At 46.5% G+C, this 14,036-nt stretch overlaps 1 protein-coding gene across 4 annotated transcripts in view; it reads right to left on the bottom strand.

The window, feature by feature from the left end:
• Mgat5 (alpha-1,6-mannosylglycoprotein 6-beta-N-acetylglucosaminyltransferase) overlaps positions 1-14,036 on the bottom strand; it is a 293,176-nt gene that overhangs the window by 168,521 nt on the left and 110,619 nt on the right. The window lies entirely within an intron of this gene.

Below are 14,036 nucleotides of genomic sequence, written 5' to 3'. Positions count from 1 at the left end.
GTGAGGCTGTAGAGTTATTTCCAGACACGGGGCCAGAGGGAAGAACCTTTGCCATGGCCCCTCCCACCTCAGCACTGCAGGGAACCCTCCTCCACATGGTGCTGTGGCTAAGGACACAGAAATGATCTGAAGGCGTAGCCTGGCCTTGAAGCAGCTTTAGAAAGAAGTTGACTGTTATTTTTACTTTCTAGCATATTCTATTCCAATCTTTTCCCTCCTCCCTATTTGATATAGGGTGTAAGGAACTCCAAGCTGGTCTTGAACGTACTACTACGTAAGTCAACAATGACCTTGAACTCCTGATCCTCCTTCCTCTACCACCCGAGTACTGAGATCACAGGTGTGTGCCATTTCATCTAGTTCTGTGTGGAACTGGGATCGCATGTGGCTAGGCAAGCCCCCTGCCAAAAGGACCACGTCCTTGAACCTCACAACTTTTATTATTCTTCTAGGATTTCATTCATGTATGCAATGACATATGACCATATGCACACACACTCTCCCCTCCAAATCTTTAAGGTGTATCTCCCAACACCACTTCCTGTCTACTCTCCCCACCTCCTCTCTTTTTTTCTTTTCCTCCTCCTCTTCCTCTTTCTTCTCTCCCTCCCTCTTCTGATAGACCACTATGTCTAATTAGTACAGTCCATATGAGCACTGGTGTAAGACTTCCTACCTACAGTGGCCACGCATACTCTCAAAGGAGAATGTTTCTCCTTCCCCCAGCAGCTATCAACTGGAGAACACTTCCCTCATATACTCCTGGATGATTCAATTTTTTAAAAAGGATGTATTTCTGTTGGTTATTGATGGGCATAATTCCACAGTCTCAGCCATGCTGGAGAACCAGACATTAGCAATAATCAGATTTAGGGAAACAACTAGAGTCATCATTGTTCACAAATATTTATTAAACTTGTAAGGACGAGGTTGGATTCTAAAGGTTAAGGATATTCTCTTGGGGTGCTTACACTGAAAGAGAGGAGTCCCTTTCTTAGATGTTGAACTGTCAAATGTTTCTACCAAACTTCACCAGGGTCAAGATACAAGCTCCTTGGAACAGACACATGAGCGTACAATGAACATGGGAAGTCTATGAGAACATTCAGTGTGGGGACCACCCTATATAATGGGACAAGAGGTGGTGAGGGAGCCCTAAAGCGACAATATACAAAGGAGAGTCCAGACACTGCTGGATAAAGCCTAGGCAAACCTTCAGACAGAATAAAGACATTCTCTAATCTGTGTCTCCCTAGCCACCCTCAGGGATGTTACGAGCATATTAGAGGAAGGGTTTTACTCACTAATGCAGGAGTGAGAAGGAATGCTGTAAATTTACATGAGCTGTGGCCTCAACCACCAGAGCCACTGCTGCAAACACAAGGGGGAGAAGAAAGCACCTGGCTCCCTTCTTCCTCCAGAGAAAGGGAATGGAAAATGAGCTAACACGAATGGGCTCTCAAGGGCTGGGAGCCTTCTGCAACCATGCTTGAAAAACTACAGGGCTAGAGAACAGAGCCCTAATAGAGTTCTCGGTGATAGCCACCATGGGGCACATCCTAGGTAGAACAACAACAACAACAAACAATCAATCAATCACACTATCAATTACGAGGATATGCTCAGGCTTGGGAGATGGCGCAGATGTAAAATTACTTGTTCTGCAAGCTTGAGACGCTGAGTTAAGATCCTAGTACTCAGATACGGAGCTGGGCATGGTGGCACATGCCCACAGCTAGCAGCACTAAAGACACAGAGATAAGGAAAGCCCTGCATCTTACTAGCCAGCTCCAGCGAGATATCCTGTTTCAAATAAACAAACAAATGAAACACCACAAAAGGTTGGGTATTACTGAGGAAAACTCTCAATGTTGACCTCTTGGAATACCCAAACACACGCACACACACACACACACACAGAGAGAGAGAGAGAGAGAGAGAGAAAGAGAGAGGGAGAGGGAGGAGGCAGGCAGACAGACCAACAGACAGAGATAAAGAGGGAATAAATACATTTATTTATAATACATTATAAGTAAATAGATAAAAACTATTCTCCCTAAATTCTAAAACTATACTTTGTGATTGTCATGAAGAGGGGCCTTCTCTCTCTATTAACGGCCTGTGACTCTGTCCACAATGTAAGAAAGGATTCGGAGATGGAGAAAGGGCTATTGATGCTCCTTCCCAAACTATCCCAGCAATGCTAGCTGTGTCCACGCCCCTTCCTTGTCCTACTGACTTTACCTAGCTAACTCAATGCATCCTCTATGCTCACCCTACAGATACAAGGAATTTATTCTCAATGACAAGTAACTAAGGGACAGCCTGGGCAGGACAGGCCACCTCTTCTGAAGCACTTTGGGTCTGTCTGTCAGCACTTCTAACTTGCAGCTTCTGAACCTATGTGTCAGGCCTCTTGTGTCTCTGCCATGTCTTCTCACTGAGCCACCTCACAACCACACTGGGGAGTTGCGGCTGCCATTGTACAACGGCTTGTCCACCCACACCATCCACCATTGCTGAGCCAGGGCATGGGTGAACTGGAGACTACCAGATAAATCAAGTGATTCACGACTTTGTTCTATTGGGTTTTTATTTTTTTAAGGCTGAGGAGCTGGCTGAGTTTATAAGGTATGAGTAACTAGGTTTGAACCCCCAGAACCATGTACAAACGGTCAAAGATAGGCAGGTCCCTTATGATCCACTGGTTAGCCAGTCTAACCTAGCTGGGGGGAACCCCAAGTTCCACGGACAGACTTTACTTCAAAGGACACGGCAGAGAGAAACACAAGAGACACCCAGTCTAAAGTATGTGGCCTTCATTCATATGTACACACACGTGCAGATACAGGCCTGTAATTTTACAAATACACACAGTGCCCAGCGCACTGCGTCACTCACTGAATATGCTTTATATGAACAAATTAACAAAACAGATCATCTATTACCTACCAGAACAAACAACTGTCCTCATGTAAATTATAGCTTCCCGGGTGATAAAAGCATTTCTCACCTTCTTAAAAGGTGTAAAAACTGCTAACAGCTTTATTGCAGTTTTAAGCAAACAGCGGAATATTTGGTTATGTTGTATTTAATGGTAATCTATTTATTTAAGGACATTGTGTGATGCAGAGTAGTTCTGGTGGAGTTTAATAAGAAAATGAGGACACAAATATTCCTTGCAAATTCTAGCATATTTTTATATTTATCATGGTGTTTTACGGTTATAGTAGCAGTAAAATGTGTCCTCAGCAGGACTGCAATTTCTAATTACTAATGAACTTTTAAATTTCTCTTTGTACTTCAAAAGCCTTGGTGGTAAAAAGTGAAGCCCAACATTACTACCCAAATTTTTCCATGTTCCTACAATTCACTGTACACAGTAAGAATGTGAGTGGGCGGTCGAGAGCCTTTAGAACACCCCTCAGGGGGAGGGAGCACTGCTTTTCAAGCCAGGACATCTTTGGTTAGTTCTCAGATCAATTAGACCACAGCAGAGCAGGCGCCCGCAGAGCATCTGGAAGTTCTCATTTCCAGGAAGCCATGACAGCACAGGGGAGAAAGGGTGAGAAGGCTCACCAAGAACAGGGTGGCGAAGGAGTTAGCAGAGCTGTTTCTCTGTGAGGGCTAATGTTGGCTCCCAGGATCCTGAGGTTGGAAAAGGCAAGCCTCTGTACCTCTGTGAGCAGGGCTTGTACATGAGGTCAACTTGGTGTCCAAGAAGGGCCCTCAGAAGAAACAGTGGCTCTGCTGGTAGATTAGGGTTCTTGGGTGCATCACCTAGTTCCTCAAGAGAGAATGGCAAACCATGATTTCTCTCATCAAACCCATCAGTATTTGAGAAACTACCAAGAAAAGCTGTCTATGGGCACTATCCTTCCCTGAGCCTATCCGCCCTGGGCCATGCGGGAGCCCTTGGATTCTAGTCACTGCTTCCGGACAGAAGGTTAAGACAAGGGTAGAAGCTCAAGTCATCAGCCTGGGGACAGAGACATGCTGCTTCAAACAAGGATGAAAAGGAACGTCACCCAAGACCGTCCTTTGTTTCCGCATGTATGCCATGCATGTACTTACATAAGCACACACAGAGTGGGAGGGGAAGAGGAACAGCAGCAACAAAACAAAAGCGGAGTCAGCCCCCAGCCTGCTGGTGCTCAGCACGCTCATCTGTGGCATTAGTTACCAGGCCCCATTTTAAGGAGGGTCTGTAAAAGTCAGCCAAAGGTTCTGGGCAAGGCCAAGGCTTGCAACTCGCCTGTGAGGGACAGTGACCATGTTTCAGTGGCACGGAAGTGACTATGTGACGAGCCAAGGACTTACATCCAAACTGCCCAAAATAATTTCCTTCTCTGCTTGGCTCCTGTCTCAGATCGCCTTCTGCCATGGCTGCCCCGAGAGACAGAACAAGGACAAAAGAGGAGCAGAGCAGCGTTGCACAGCAGCAGAGAGCAGGCAAAGGCGGGGCACTAATGAGAAAGGAAGGTGTTAATGGAAAGAGAATTAACTTCGGGCCCCTACAGCCATCGGCTGTCGGGAATGTCAAGTCCCATCACTTACATATCTTAAAATCGATTTTAAAATGACCTTTCCATGGAAAGACACTATAGTTGTGTGTGTGTGTGTGTGTGTGTGTGTGTGTAAATAGTTGTTATTTATACCAGAGGAGAGCTGGAAAAGAGTCAAAAATGGCAAGAGAAAGACTGGGTTTCATTATCCAATCTGTAAGCTAAACCTAATCACCAGGCAGATACTAGCTTTGCCAAATCATCTGTGTTTACCACCAAGGGCAATTCATATGAGGTCGATAACGATGTAGCTATCAAATGACTTAACAGCATGAGAAAACACCACAAAGACAAGTTTTCTGTTGTATATAAATACCACTCCTATTTCTAAAAAGGAGCATGCACATGTATACATTTGTCTATACACACAAACATATATATATACATATATATATATATATACATACATACATACACACACAGATACAGACAGACACACACAGACACACAGACACAGACACACACACACACAAACACACCAGCATTTTGAAAAGTTTGGAGAAGAGCGGGGAATGTGTCTAAGGTGGTAGACGCCTTGCCCATATGCACAGAGCCCCAAGCTGGGCCCCCAGCACCACATGCCCTGGGTTTATCTGTGCACGCCTATAATGCCAGCATCCAGGATACACAGGCAAGAGGATCAGAAGCACAAGGTCATCCTTGGCTACACAGGAAGTTCTAGGCTGGCTTGAGACATGTGAGCCCTTAAAGGGAAGAGAAGAAAGTCGTGCAAGTACACTTTGTTATCACTGGGAAGATCTGCATCTGGAACTAAGGCTTCCTATCAGGTTTCATTCTCTATGGTTCCTCATATGCTCTCAAGTTTCGACAAAACTTTTTGTAGAAGATGCTACAGAAAGCATCTTCAGGTAACATGAACATAAAACACCCTTTTAAGTGTGCAGGCAGTACAGGGATCTCTCCTCTCAGAAGACGGCTTCAATACCAAGTGAGAAGACACCTCTCAGGAACGTCTCAATGGCACACATTGGATTTTTCCCGACATAGTCTCATTCCGTAGCTTGTAGCATCGAGGATGACTTTGGATTCCTCTTCCTCCTGCCTCTGCCTTCTAGTGCTGGAGTGACAGCTAAGTACTACCATATCAGTTGTGTCTGTTTAGTGTGGGGTGTTTTTGTTTTGGTCTGGTTTTGTTTTTTTGGGTTTGTTCGTGGTAGTGCTTAGACCCAAAGCTCTCCGAATGCTCCGCTAGGCAATCCCTTAGTTTCTAAGTCCACTTCCTTCAATGATGTAACCTGGAGTTGAAATAAATCCTTTCCTCCCCTGAGTTGCTTTTGGACTCGGTGTTTTTTCACAGCAACAGAAACCAGGGCACTCACAGAATCCAAAGGTTGAGCATGCCTGCCCTTCAGGCCCGCGACTAGGTAACTAACTAATGGAGGTTCAACCAGGTTGCTGTGGGTGGTAACAGTAATAAACATTTCCCACCCTGTCTGGTGTGGGGATAAATGCTGTCCCCTCTGATCCCTATGGCTGTGCCGTGAGCTGAGGGAGGTCACATCCACTACAGCCTGAGGCTCATCGCTTGTCCAAAGTCACACATCTGGCATGGAGCAGGCTCACCTCCCAACCCACATGGAAACGGTCCCTGCAGGCTTTTGACAATAAACAGTTGCTACATCAAGATCACCCATAATAGCTACCTGGAGCATCCTGGATGTGGAGTCTACATGGAATTTCTTCTACTTCCTGCCTTGCTAAAAACAGGACTGTAGCTCAACCCAGTTGCCAAAACACCACACAGACACAGAACCTGTGGTGAGGGGGGATGGGGTGCCACTATTCATTTCTAGCTCCCACGATGTGCTCGGCAAAGCCTGGAAACAGAGACCAGGAGTGTCTGCTGTCTGTTACAAGGCTGAGGAGGATGGCTGAGGAGGATGGCTGAGAAGGATGGCTGAGGAGGATGGCTGAGGAGGATGGCTGAGGAGGATGGCTGAGGAGGATGGCTGAGGAGGATGGCTGAGAAGGATGGCTGAGGAGGATGGCTGAGGAGGATGGCTGAGGAGGATGGCTGAGGAGGATGGCTGAGGAGGATGGCTGAGGAGGATGGCTGAGGAGGATGGCTGAGGAGGATGGCTGAGAAGGATGGCTGAGGAGGATGGCTGAGGAGGATGGCTGAGGAGGATGAGGAGGATGGCTGAGGAGGATGGCTGAGGAGGATGAGGAGGATGGCTGAGGAGGATGAGGAGGATGGCTGAGGAGGTTGGCTGAGGAGGATGGCCTGTCTGAACAACCGGATTCATGCTGGCAGGTGGCCTGAAGTGAGGAAGGATGAGGCGCACTGTGGTGAGGCCCTCCTGTGAGGAGGCCCCGTAGACTTCTCAGAAACTGAGAGTGAGTGAGAGGAGGGGGTAAAGAAGAGACAGCAGCCAGATCATTGGAATTCACCAATCCAAGACCCAAAACGAGAGTGAGGAAGGCAGGGAACTCCTGCAGGCTGGAGCACTGTCCTATGAGGTCTGTCAGGCTTATTCTGAGAGGACAAAGGCATGCTGACACAGGTGTGAAAAGAGACAGGGCCATGGGAGGCTCTGAACACCAAGTAAGGAGAAGGGCCCTGAGGTTCATCCCTTCCTCAAGCCCAGTGTGGGGGGAAAAGGCTCCACCACAGGGAGAAGGGTGGGCCCCATATTCATTTTCTGTCTCTGTCTCTCTTACACACACATACAAACTCACATACACATGCACTCACACACATACACACACATACACACCACACACACATGCACTTACACACATACACACCACACACACATGAACTTATATACATATACACACATACACACCACACACACATGAACTTATACACATATACACACATACACACCACACACACATGCACTTATACACATACACACCACACATACATGCACTTATACACACACATACACAACACACACACACACACCATGCTGGCTGCCTCCTCATCTTCATCCTGGGCTGATGTGCTCCAGGGCTTGCCCTCCCTCTGACAGAACTGTGTGGCTGAATGCCCAGCACAACACAGCAGGAAGCCCCCCAAGCCCGCAAGGAGGTCCATTTTTAGGTTCCCAGGGTGCCAAACAGTCCTTCCCTAAACCAGACCAGCTGTATCCTTGGAGAGAGAGAGCAAGGCCTCCTGAGACCGGTTCTGCAGCCTATCTCCCTCCTACCAGTCTTACTGCAGTAACAATGTATTTTTCCTTCAAGGGCAAGGACTATCTGCTTCTACCATGGTGGTTTCCCAGGAGACTCCACAAAAGCCCTAGCCCTCACGTGACAGTTCCCTTTGTCCTATTTGTAACAACAGAGGCAAGAAGATAAAGGGAGGGGGCACTTTTCAAGACTTGCAACTTTGTTTCACCTTTTTATTTTTTTCTCCTGGGACAACGGAAAGAGAAGCCTTGTAAAAGCTCTTATGTGCAGCTCAGAAAGTCACCTGGGGATGTGCAGTGCAGGGTGAAGCCCCCCCCCCCCCCACACACACACACACATATATGTATCCAGACTAGAGAGGCATCACCAGCCCAAAGCACTTAGGGGCTGCTCAGTCCAGGCGGCTGCCCAAAGCCCAGAGCTGACTCCCTCCCCTGACTGTCACCACCATGCAGTCCTCCAAGGGGCACCAGGGGTGCCTCTAGCATTCCTTTCCACAGCACTATCTCCTCGATGACACATTCACACTGGGCTTTGCCTTCCTGGCCCTCCAGTCTCCCTAGTGTGCATCTGTCTCCTGTTGTGCATGCTCGGCCCAAATGTCCTTCTGTCCTTCAGCCACACAAACACTCCCAGGACGCTATCCCAGACACTTGCATGGCCCTGTTTATTAGTGTCTATCAACACATGAACAGATAATGAAACCAGGCAGTACATACGCGAGGAGATTTCATCCATTCAGCTGTAAAGAAGATGGAAATCGTGGGGCAGTAAGTGGTGGATCTGGATATTAATGTATTAAGTGAGGTGATGCAGACTCAGAGAGACAAATACTATGTCTTCCCCCAAATACAGAGCCTAACTTTTAACGTATATGTGTGTGTGTGTGTGTGTGTGTGTGTGTGTGTGTGTGTGTGTGTGTGTATGTATGTATGTATGTATGTATGTATGTGTGTGTGTGGCGGGGGAGAGGATGAAACTGGAAAGGGGATCATGGAGGGGAGAAGGTGTTGAGGATGGGGGAAGGGCAACAGACACAGGGGACCTGAAGGCAGGAAGGAGGCTGTGGGGTAGGGGATGGGAGGGTCAAAGGGAAACAGAAGAGGAAGAAGAGTGGAGGAGAACCAGCACAACCAAACTTTGTTTGAAACTATCCTAATGAAACCTAATAGTCTGTATGATAATTCAAATACACTAATTAAAAGACACATTCCAGGAGAGGTGGCTTCTCTCGCCACCCCAGGCAAACAAGTCCCTTGGGGATTTTTATTTTAAAGGTGCCTGTGTGCGTGTATATGTGTGTGCATAGGTGTGTATGCATAGGTGTAGGCATGTACACTTGAGTGCAGGTGTCTTCAGAGGCCAGACGGAGACCCTGGATCCTCTGGAGCTGGGGTTAAGCCACCAAGTGAGGATGTTGGAAGAACAGAAAATTTAATTTCTGAGCCATCTCTCTGACCCCTCCAGGACTTTTATCTGTTTATTTTTTTATAAACCAAATCCCCCCTTTACCATTTTTCTTCAAGGAAGAAGTAATTGCTCTCTGACAATCCCCTGCTATTATGAAGGGCAGGGCCTCCAAGGGCGTAGAAGAATCCTTCTCCCACCCACCATAAGCACGAAAGCTGCTTCAGACACAACAGTCAGCAGAGATGGACCCTGACAACAAGCCAGTCTCTAAGGGTGAGAGCTGGTCAAATGGACAGTTTGGGCCTAGAAAAATTCAGCAAGCAGAAGCCAGCAGAATCCAAGACAAAACAGGCCACCGAACCGGGAGGCCAAGAGAGACCAGGAAAGTGCTCTGTGGGCAGGAGTGACCTAGAAGAAGCTCGAGCTGTGTTAGTCTGAACTAGGAACGCCTCTGGAGTAAAGTGCAACAGTGTCTAGTGAGGCAGGAGGAGAAGACGGGGTCACTCACATGTAGCTGGTCTGCAGAGGGGACAGCACTGTGCTGAATTCTCAAAATAAGAGCATGGAAGTGGCCCAGGTCTGGCCTTCAGTAAGAGAGCACCACTGGGGTTGAGAATGTAGGTCAGGCAGCCCGGAAAAGATTGGGTCACCTCAGAAACAAAAACACCATTGACTGATGTGAATGACAACAACTCTGACCCCGGACAGGCCCAGCCCGTGCTCTGTGAGCCTGAGGTAAGCAGGCGTGGCCGGGAGGCAGGAGCCCGCACCCCTGCATGCAAGGATGAATGCCCCGCTGTTCTGCACAGGCTGCCGGGGACTTTCCAGCAGCCATTTGAATGAACCAGTCCCAAAAGGAGCTCAGAGGTCTCTCTCCATTCTGCTTTCTGTTCCTTCTTCCTTAAAAAACCAAAGCAAGATAGAAAGACAGAGAAAGCTGTGCGGACCGTGGGTAGAAAGGAGCTCTTCGTGGATGGCAGAGGTTGAAGCCTCTCATGCGCAAATTGAGAATTCCAGAACAATTGACCTGTACTGCAAAGGTTGCTGACATGGAGATAACATTCCTGTCACATACAGATTTTGTGTTAAAATAACAGTGGACTAGGCTGAGGCCCAAAGGTATGTCCTTGGACACAGCCTCACCCATCTCCTCCAGAGACTAGGACACCACTTGTATTCTCTCTCATAAGCTTTCTTTACAAAATTGGGCAGCAAGGAGGATTCCGCCACAGGCTGTAGGTTGCTGACTTTCTTGCATCAAAAGAATCCTGGGTAGTTGCTGAATCCCTAGTGGGCGTGACCAGAGAACGGGCTAAGGTGACTGGAGGAGGAGGAATCTGGAGGTTTCAGAAGCTTCAGTTGTGAAATGAATGGTGGTAGCTCCATGTTTCTGAGTAGTTGAATCTGTTATAAACAATTCAGAGTGGCCGTGTTCCAATAAAACTTTATTTATACCAGGAAGCAGCGCCCTGAATTTAGCCCATGAACCTTGCTCAACACTGTTCTAAGATCTATAAATGGGATTATAATGAAGTAGGCATCACTTAAAAATCAACTATTAAAATTCGTCAAACACTGAAGTTCTATTTATAGTATACCAAGATCCTCTGACTCTTCCGAAATGGGAATGGGAGGAGAGGTCTGTCACTCTCCTATACTCTGACAATTTCATACATGCACATAATGCATTTGGGTATATGTACATAACACATACCCCCCCCCTCTCTCTCTCTTCCCATCTACTCTACCAAATCCCTTCATTCATGAAAATCTTATTTCAGACAACTAATAGGATCTTTTTAGGTTAAACACAGATCTTCAATACATAGGCCCAATTGTTTATTCTTTCGGGGAAAATATCTCGGCAGCCCACCAAACATGGTCTGTGTCTGTGGCAGATAATGAAGAATATGCAGGTAGATGACCCGCACAGTCCATCTAAGCTGTACAACATCCCAAAGTTTCAGTATCTTACCTGAGACAGGATCTCATGTAGCCCAGGCTGGCCCCCCAAATTCCCATGTAGACAAAAGTGACTCTGAACTCCTGATCTTCCTGCTTCTACCCACCAGAGCTAGCTACCTGTCAATGTCACCAGCAGTGGAAAATTCAAGGAGAGGTGGGGGTCACCAGGATGTCTCTCCAGGCTTCTCAGGACTGGCACTAGATCACACCCTTGCTAACACCACCCTGCTACTTAGTTGCCAGTGTGTAAAATCCCAAACCAAAGAAACAGTGAGGGTGCCAAACTCAAGACTCAACAAACAAACACACCAGTTACCTATTTTACTTCTTTTTTTTTTTTTTTTTTTTTTTTTTTGAGTTTTTGAAGACAGGGCTTCTCTTTGTAGCCCTGGCTGCCCTGGAACTCACTCTGTAGACCAGTCTGGCCTCGAACTCAGAAATCCACCTGCCTCTGCCTCCCAAGTGCTGGGATTACAGGTGTGCGCCACCAACACCCGGCAGTTACCTATTTTAGAATACATTTATTATCAATCATCATATTTGTCAAAACTAGGGAGAGTCTACTGGTATCTTCTGTTAAAAGCTTATATTACGTGTGCTAGTGATCTTTAAGTGAGGTAACCCAGTCTCAAAAGAACACTCATGGTATGCACTCACTGATAAGTGGATATTAGCCTAGCTTAGAATACCCAAGGCACAATTCACATATCAAATGATGCCCAAGAAGAAGGAAGGAGTGGCCCCTGGTCCTGGAAAGGCTCAGTAGAGCAGTGTAGGGGAATACCAGAACAGGGAAGTGGGAAGGGGTGGATTGGGGAACCGGTGGAGGGAAGAGGGCTTATGGGACTTTTGGGGAGGGGGGTATCAGGAAAGGGAAAATCACTTGTTTTGTTTTGGGTTTTTTTTTTTTTTCTGGATTTGGGTTTTTTTTTCCAAGACAGGGTTTCTCTGTGTAGCCCTGCCTGTCCGGGAACTCACTCTGTAGACCAAGCTGGCTTTGAACTCAGAAATCTGCCTGCCTCTGCCTCCCAGGATGCTGGGATTATAGGCGTGCATGGGGAAATCACTTGAAATGTAAATAAAGAATATATCAAATAAAAAAAAAGTGATCTTTGTAACAGCCTATCATGGCCTGACAAAAGTTTCAAATAAAACTCTCCTCTCCTCTCCTCTCCTCTCCTCTTGTCTCTTCTCCTTCTCTTTGTCCCTCTCACCCCACATTCCTTTCTCTCTCCCCCCCACCAAGCCACAAGAGGAGGTCCTAATCACCACCCCCCCAAGAGGAAGTCCTAAGCTGTATAATTAAGCTACCAAAGGAGGAGGGAGCCAGGGATCAAGTCAGCTTCCTGCCTCCGCTTCCCTCAATGGCAGACAGGACTCTGAGCTGGAAGTGTAAGCCAAATAAATTCTTTCCTTCCCTAAGTCGCCTTTGGTCAGAGTGCAACTTTTGGCCAAAACAACAACAGAAGACAATTAAAACACCATGTAAGTAAAATTATACTGAAGTAGATTTATCTAACCTAAAACATCCACAGAACCAGGAAACCCTGTCTCAGTAGACCTCACCACAGGATGGTCCCAAATACCTCAAGTGCGCACACTCTAGTAAGTTCCAGAAACTCAGCTCCAAAACCCACTTTTATTGGCATGTCAACTTGGTGGGACGATAGCATGTCAGACTTGCTGAAGACTCCTATTTCATTGTTTGCTGGTATGAAGGGAAAGATTGCCATTACTTCACTAAGGCTCATCTCAAAATGGGAAGAACTGGAATAAATAACTCCTCTAGGCTCTTTAGAGACATAATGTCCTGTGATGACAAACGTATGTGTGTGTATGTGTGTGTGTGTGTGTGTGTGTGTGTGTTTATAAATACACTTGTGTATACTTGTGTATATGGGTACATACATGTGCAGGTAGAGGAAGGCAGAGAATACCCTCAACTATCATTCCTCAAACATCATCCAACTTGTTTTTGTTTGACACAGGGTCTAGAACTCAGCAAGTAGGCTTAGTTGGCTAGCCAGGCCTCTCCTCTCGAGTGCTGGGATTATAAGAAGCACATCAACGACGCTTGGAATTTTTTTATAATGGTTTCTAGAAATTGAATACAGGTCCTAAGGACCTCTTGTAATTGATTTCCTAGTTTCCCTTTATATTGCACACACACACACACACACACACACACACGGCTAAAAGGCTAAGACCAGGTGTATTTTTTCTAGACTACTGAGAAAGTCTATACTCTGAGTTATTTAGCAACATATGATAAACCACATGTCTATAAATATATAACCCATGTGTTTGTGTTGCCTATGAAAAATGTTTGATGAGCTGTATTTACAGAAACGCCTGCTAGGTTGCTGTCCTTTCTGGACAAACATATACAAGCTACATAGAGAATGAAAACCTTGAAGGCAGCACCTATCACAGCCCACATCACATTTATGCAACACTAACATTCTGGGCTGTTCTGTCCTCTCTGGTGGTAACTGATCTTTGAGACCGATAGACAATGTAGGTCAAGGCAATGCGTCATTTGTCTTGTGTGGTTGGGTACCTAGTGCTTGTTGTGGACAGTGGCACACAGAACGGAGCTTCAGGGTTTTAACACATTACATTTAAAAAGGCATTTTTATTTAGACATGTGAAAAGCCAGTGCCTAGTAAAACTGACTACTCTTTACATGGCTACTGAGGAATCAAACTCAGGTCCTTGTGGTTGTTTGGCAAGCACTTCACCAACTGAGCCATACACACATCCCCCCAAGATTATTGCTAATAAATCCTGAAGAGATACATTCAAAGCAGACAGTATGTATGTCCATTCTGATCCTAAGAACTGAGAACATCGGAGCCCCTGAGCTGTAGCCACCTTTTCTTCATAGACACATACACTGTAGAACCAAGGTCTGCAGAGCGGATGATTGCCCGTGTC

This window comes from Apodemus sylvaticus, chromosome 12 (assembly GCF_947179515.1).
Source record: "Apodemus sylvaticus chromosome 12, mApoSyl1.1, whole genome shotgun sequence".
NCBI lineage: Eukaryota > Metazoa > Chordata > Mammalia > Rodentia > Muridae > Apodemus > Apodemus sylvaticus.
Note: the sequence above shows the minus strand (reverse complement) of the source record. Positions and strands in the feature narration are given on the sequence as shown.